Raw genomic sequence first — 7,391 nt, 5'->3', positions numbered from 1 at the left:
GGTCAGACAATGCATAGGAAGCATGAGAAAGGCACTTCCGCCCTCCCACCCCACCCTGCCCCGAGGAACGCCCTGTTTTTGCTGCTCTGCACTGCTCTTATGAGCACAGGGCCGATCCGTGCTGCCTATGAGGCAGCACAGGAGGGGGTGGAGGTCAGTTCTCAGGGAACCAACCTATCCTATGGCTGTCTAGCCACTGACTAGTGCCCATAGGATTGCACCCTTAAGGACAAAAAGAAAATTGGTACAATAGGTACTTTCTATGGGGCAGAGAGATCCATTGAGTCATTTGGTTTGTTGATATTTGTAGTGGCAATCATCACTTCACTTCATACCAACGGGCTGCATTTTCTATTAAATGAATGAGTTATAAATGTGCCCTGCATACATTACACATTTAATTCAGTTTCAAATCTGTGTAACTGTCATGGCTTCCAACTGAGCAACCCCCGGAACTCTAGTACCACAAAGGAGCACAGAAGACTCAGTGCTCTCCTAAAATAACAGTTCCTCAGTTCTTTGTGTTCCTTTGAAGGAAGCTGCAGCAATTAAATCTGTTTCAAACTGGTATAAACTTAAAGCAGAGCTGTGTCTGACTAAATTGTTGGAGAAGTCAAATGCAGATGGGAAGTATGCTGACCACAGCCTGCCCTTGTGGGACTTTACCATGGATACCTGGGTGCAAGGTTATGGATTAGCGCGTGTCATGGTAGATATACTACAGATTAGGGCCCACAATCAAACTAGGAGCTCTCCTTGTGATGCAATGTAGTTATTTTCTGACTGAATAACAGATTGTTGCTGACTGGACTCAGCTTGCACTGATATCAGCAGTCCAGGGGCTGCTAGCCCATCAGCCACTGCATGCTCTCTGTTCCCCCTTTGATTGCCTGGCAGCAGTTTCTGTGCAAGCAAACCCTTGCACTAGAAACCACTGTCACCTTCCACATGTGTTGTGTTTAGCTCTCTGTATGCACAAGTAGAAGTAGGACAGAGAAAAATAATGCATACATTACAGAGGCAGGGCCTTTGGAAAATGTGGTTCAATATAAGGCCTCGTGTTCTTTTGATTCAGTTTTGGCAGCCATTTGATGCACTAGCCAAATAGGCTCAGATGGGACTGATGTGTATTTTTTAAAAAAAATTAAAAAAAAACAGCCATATTTGCTGAGCATCAAAGGGTAAATATGGTAAAAGACGATCTACAGAAGAGACCGGCACAAAGACTGCTACCTATAGTTATGCCTTTCTAGTGTGAAAGTGATCATAATAGTATGTAATGAAGGCGGGTGACTCCGATGTCAGTAGGGCTGTGAATCTGCTCTGGGTTCCAGTCAGAACTCTAAAGGAGCTATCCAAGGTGCTGAACCCATTTTGAGAATTCAGGCTAGTTTTGACTGAAATCCAGAGCAAATTCACAGCCGCCCTGACATCAGAGCCACCAGCCTCCACTGATACTGTGGCCAGTTATTCACCACCGAAAAAGAGATGAACCACCAAAGAGTAGGCTACAGCCTTACCGAACATATTAGCATATACTAATTTATATGTATAGATGCAAATTTAGGAACAATTACTCAAATTCAATAGAAACATCTCACCATAGTGGGGAAGGCTGTGAGGAGGTGACCTGTGTGCCTGCTGAGCATGCTGTCCAGATGCGAAGTGTTGATGGGCAGATTCAGGGGGTGTAGCCACTATGCTACACCAAAATGAATAGTATTGTGGTTAGCTTCATTGACATGCAAGAGTATAAGGAGTCCAGAGGCCTAGAAAATGATTTCCGCTCCTCCAGAATTCAAAATGCTGATACACTAAAGAGAATGGAATTTTCATGCAAACTGTGAAAGATAAAACTTTATAGAAGGCAGAAATGAATCCACCTGGGGACGTATTCCCCCGCTGATTCTCTCTTGCTCCACCAATTTTGTTGCCCAAGCAGCCTCTACCGCATGCACAACGGTGATTTAGTACTTCTGGGGCAACCCAAAATGAGCATAAACACTTGTGGAAGGAGGTTGGTTGGCAGAGCTCGCATGAGGGAGATCCAGCAACCTGCTTCCTTCCAGAAATGAGCATTTCTGTTCATTTGGGGTTTTCCCCAAGGAAATGCCAAATCTCCCTTGCATAAGCAGTGGGTCCCAGTTGTGCAATGGAACTGGTGGAAACCACCACTTGAGGAAGGGAATTGGCAGGGTGGAAAGGACTCAGCAAGAGCTTATGCACCCTGCTGGATTATGCCCAGAATATCCAGATTCATTTCCATGATGGGGAATCCTATATCGATTGCTAGGTAAGTATTCAAATTAATCAGTATTCAGCCACTTCCCACATCAAATACAAGGAAACAGGAAGGGACACTGCAATTTCTTTTACCAAGCTTGTCCTTGGTAAAAGAGGCAGATTTTTTTATTTATTTGGGTTAAGGATCTCTATGTTATGCTGCCATTCAGTTCAAGCCTCATCCCTGGGAAAGAAACCATAACGCTTGTTTTCTAGAATTCAATAGCAAATGTTGTGTAATCAAAGAGAATATTCTTCCACCTCATAAAGGCCATTTGCACAGAAAATATATTGAATACACATATGAAGCACAGACTGGGAAAACCGATGCAATCGAGTATTTCCAGAATAATGTATTGCATCCCTTCAGAGCAGGTATCAACATATGTGTCTGAGATTCATTTCACAGTCCTAAAGCAGGGGCAGGTAAAGTAAGTTGGGTGGCCATGTGTCCTACTTTACAGTCCTTTATTTGAAGGCATCACTATATGAAGGGCTGCTCAGTCCAAGGGTCCAGTTTAAAGGTAAAGAATGATAAGAATGGAGATCAGAGGCCTTGAAGTCACCCATCAACAGTTAGCACCAGGACAGCAGACTGAGCAGCCACTCAGTTTTCCCCCACTGAGATGAAATGTATTATAGTTCTATTTAAATTATACTAATTATTTCTGCATTTGTATCTATGCGTATAAATTAGCACATGCAATTTTTATGCAGATCTGTCTCCCCTTTTGTCCTCTTTTGGGGCGATACGTTAAGTGGCCACCCAATAAGTAAGGCCTTGAGTTTGATCCTGCCCCATCACACCTTTTCTTCAGCTTGTGTGGCCTGTGGCTAGGTGTCCATAAAACAACAGCTCCAGGTTGCCTGGGCTGCAGGATAGGGTTGCCAGATCCTTGGCCAGACATGGAGCCTTTACGTTTAAAGAACTGAGTGAGGCTGCTGCTGTTCGGCCTCCCATTCCCTATCCCCACCAGAACTTTCACCTCCCCTGTTGCGAAGCATAATTAAAATTTTGATGACCACAGCAAGTGGAGGAAGGGGACAAGAGATCTGGGGCAGGATTTGTGGGCAGGAGGCACAGCCTTTCGAAAAAGCAACAGTCATTAGTTAAATACACTGCGTTTGGGGCAGGGGGATAACTGGTTGAAAAAACACTACATGCTTAATGCATGTGGAAACAGGGAGATCCGATGTTTGCTTGTTTTTCTCTCTGTTCCTGTGTAGCCTACTCTGTGCTGGCTTTGGTTTCACTTTTGCCTACCTTGCTTTGCTTGCTTTAGTTGTAACAAGAAGATGCCAACATTAAGAAAAGAACCTACTTAAAGCCTGCAGTTGTTTCTGTCTCAAGTGTGGTCAGATGAAACATACTCTGCAATAAGGCCTGTTTTTAAAAAGAAAATTCTATAAAAGATTTGTATCCCACCTTTTGACCAGAAGGTCTCCACTCTCCAAGACAGCGTAGGAAGTAAAATGTTAAAACCAATCATAATGGAATATTGCAAATCCTCGATTCAACAAATTATTAAGCTGGATATAATGATAAGTTCACATAATGCCAAATGCCTTTGTGTGGCGGCGGGGGGGGGGGGGGCATTTTAACTTGGTGGTTCATTGCTTGGTGCCCAGCAAATTGTTCTGAAGAGATAGTTCCACAGCCAGGGTGCCACCACAGAGGAGACTCTATCTGTGGTGGCTACCCCACAGACATCCACTTCACCTCTGAAAAGCTGAAGTACTCAGAGCAGGGCCTCTATAGAAAATCTTAACAAGTCAGGTGGGTTAATATGAGCAAGCCATCTTTGGATAGCCCAGTCCCTGACCATTTCAAGTTTTATGGGTCAAAAACAGCATGTTGAAGTGATTCCAGACAAATGGGTGGCCAGTGCAGACCTTTCAGCTGCAATTCTATGGGCTCGTACATGGGAGTAGGTCCCATTGAACTCAATGGAGCTTGCTTCTGAATAGATATATAAGGGATCACACTGTTAAGCACTGAAATATGGTCCATTGATCCACACTGCAGCCTTGCTACTGAGGTTTAGACCAGTCAAAATGTTGAAAGAGTCTTCATAGGTAGTCCCACATAGCCTAACTTGGACATTATCAGGGCACAGATGACTGTGACAAAACCATGTTTCTCAAGGAAACGTCTCTAGACATTACCTTAAATGACCCCTGTTCAAAGGGGGAGGGAGTGAAGTGTTGTATAATTTTGTCCTATTTTGAGAGAGTGTGTATACACCTGAGTACATCAGCGGAAGTCAATAGTGCTATACAAGGTCACGCTTAGATTCCTTGCTAAAGTGTGGCATTTGCATTCCAGCTTCGATTTTATACAAACAACATTGACTTGGAAATGCATTTATCATCACTTTGTGGGCAATCTAGTTTTGAGGTGCCATAATGTGCAACTCAGGAGAGATTTTGTAGTGTTCTATTAAAATTATAAAGACAGACAAACCAAGGAGCAAGTTTGAAATGTTTAAAAAATATGTTTAGACACACAAAAAGCCATTTACAGTATTTTTCCCCAACTTGTATTTTGAGATTTGCAGTGTGCTGAAATGAGAAGTTTCATTCCTTTTTGTTGATCCTGCATGAACTATAGTATAAGCAAACCTTTGGAGGAAATCATAATAAGAACACAAATCTGTTAAGGAAAGCAGTGTGGTTTTGGAAGGCAGGGGGAAGGGAACAGAGCTTCATTTTCTGTAGATGAGCACAGATTTTCGCCCAATTTTCCCCAGTCCTTATTAAAAAGGATGACCAGCCCTCCTTAAAATGCAGGCGCCTTGAACAATTGTCAAACATTTATTTTTAAGAAATTGAATTTTATTGGATCTTGTTCAGATACCACACCAGCAGAAACCTGATATATGAGGAGTGCACACCAAGCACAGCTGTTCAAGCACTGCCATGTCAAATGGTGGCTGAGGTGCAGCAGTGCTTGAGGTGCTTCCAGACAGGGCTTCCTCAAGCACCCTGCCTTAAACACAGAATTCTAGGGGTGGGGTCCTGAGAATGTCGTCTTCCATTTGTACCCTTCCTGTATTTTCTCAGCACTTTTTCCATCAGTTTTCTTACTTCAGAAAACCCCCTTGGAGTTGCCCCTCCTCTTTACCACTGCAATCTGCTTGTTCATCTAGCCTAGTGGTGAGAGAGAGGAGCAGTAGATGCCATGGCCTGCTTGCTCACTGGCTCTCTGACTGTCCCACATACACGTGGTAGCAATGATGAGAAAGAGGAGGAGGACCAGTACCTCTGGTGACAATGGTGGTGAGAAGGTTGACACACTGAGGCAAGAAACCCCTTGAGGGTGTCTTACCCAAGAACCCTCAAAACTCTGAAGCCAGTACTAGGACTGAGCATGTTCAGTGGGCACAGAATGCTGACTGACTATTGGGGGAAAGAATGGAAAACTGGACGAAAGTGGGAATGGAATGGAGGAGGGATGTACGAAAGTGACTTACCTTTCGCGGATTATGTTGATGGTGGGGGGGGAGGCGTTCTGTCCCTCCCCCCGGAATCCTCGACGGATTTTGATACGTCTTAGTCTACGTAAACATTTACGTAGACTAAGACGGCAAAAATAAGGGGAATGCAAATAGCGTAGACACTACGCTATTTGTGTTCCCCTTATTTTCGCCGTCTTAGTCTACATAAATGTTTACGTAGACTAAGACATGTCAAAATAAGGAACGCAAATGGCGGCGCCCATGGGTGCCGCCATTTGTGTATGCGCATTTTTTTTCTTTTAAATCAGCCGTGATAGGCTACGTAAACATTTACGTAGCCTATCACGGCTGACTGCAGGGACGCAAATGGCGGCGGCTACGGCCGCCGCCATTTGCAGACCCGGACGGCCAGGATTCGGGTGGGAAGGGACGGAGCACCTCCCCCCCGGCCAGAATTTTTGGGGGGAGGGACAGAGCGCCCCCCCCGGCCAGAATTTCGGGGGGAGGGACGGAGCACCTCCCCCCCACTGCGAATCACTCCCTTTGAAAAGGTAAGTGACTTTCGTATATCCCTAGTATGCGGTTTTTTGTGTTTTTTTTAAACCCACCCAGCCATGATAGGCTACATAAAGATTTACGTAGCCTATCACATTGTGTGTGTGTTTTTTAAAACCTAGCCATGATAGGCTACGTAAATCTTTACGTAGCCTTTCGTGTCTTTTTTTTTTTTTTAACAAGACTGGAAATGGCGGTGGCGGTGGCCGGTCGGAAGACCAGCCGCCGCCGCTGAAGCCGCCACCACCCGGAACATCCGCCCCAGGTAAGTCTCGTCACGGGGGGGGGGGGGGTGGCAGGCCGTTCCGCCATGGAGTTCGGAGGGCCGAATGCACTGGCATTCGGCCTCACCGAGATCCGTGGCGGAATACTCTGCCATCCCTAGAACGGAGTGCCTGGACTCCTGAAGAGCGAACGGTCACACAGCAATATTTTGTAGGCCCCTCTTGTTTATACTAATAGCTGATTCCAGGACTGGCCCAAGGCATTTTGCTGTCTGAGGCAGAGCAGCAAATGATGCCACCCACACCCCCAAGTCAAGGTGCCTGGTACCAAACGCTAGCCCAGTTATTTTGGTACATGAGGCAGAACATCCCACAACCACCTCTTCCCATCCCTGGCAATAAAAATAAAACAACAAGAAAGTAAAAATTTTCTGCCCTTTTATGACACCCAAACTTTGATACCTGAGGCAGCTTCTTCACCATTCCTAATGGTAGGGCTGGCCCTGGCTGACTCATTCTCTGAATGTCCCACTTGTAATATTTAATATGCATGTGATCTAAAATCCCCCCTCTTTAAGTTCTGCACATTTTTAAGCTCAGTATTGTTCAGCTTGAGCAAGGGAAAAGCCAGCTGTGAAAGGCATCTATTGACTAGTGCTCAGAACGTCTTCCTCCACCAAATGTTTCGTAACTTTCCCCCACAATTTTTTAAAAATAAGATAATGGAATACTACTTTAAGGACAGATAGTAGACCAGAAACCTGAGGAAAGGTGCTAGACTGATGGCTTATATGTATTTGCGTAAGACAAATTGCAAAGCTAGTATCACAGCATGGATGGTGTGACAACTTTTCATATGTTATGGCAATCT

The sequence above is a fragment of the Heloderma suspectum genome, chromosome 1 (genome assembly GCF_057233095.1).
Source record: "Heloderma suspectum isolate Gila_16-S chromosome 1, 16-S_ref, whole genome shotgun sequence".
Lineage (NCBI taxonomy): Eukaryota > Metazoa > Chordata > Lepidosauria > Squamata > Helodermatidae > Heloderma > Heloderma suspectum.
The sequence above is the reverse complement of the archived record's forward strand: the minus strand, read 5'-3'. Positions refer to the sequence as shown.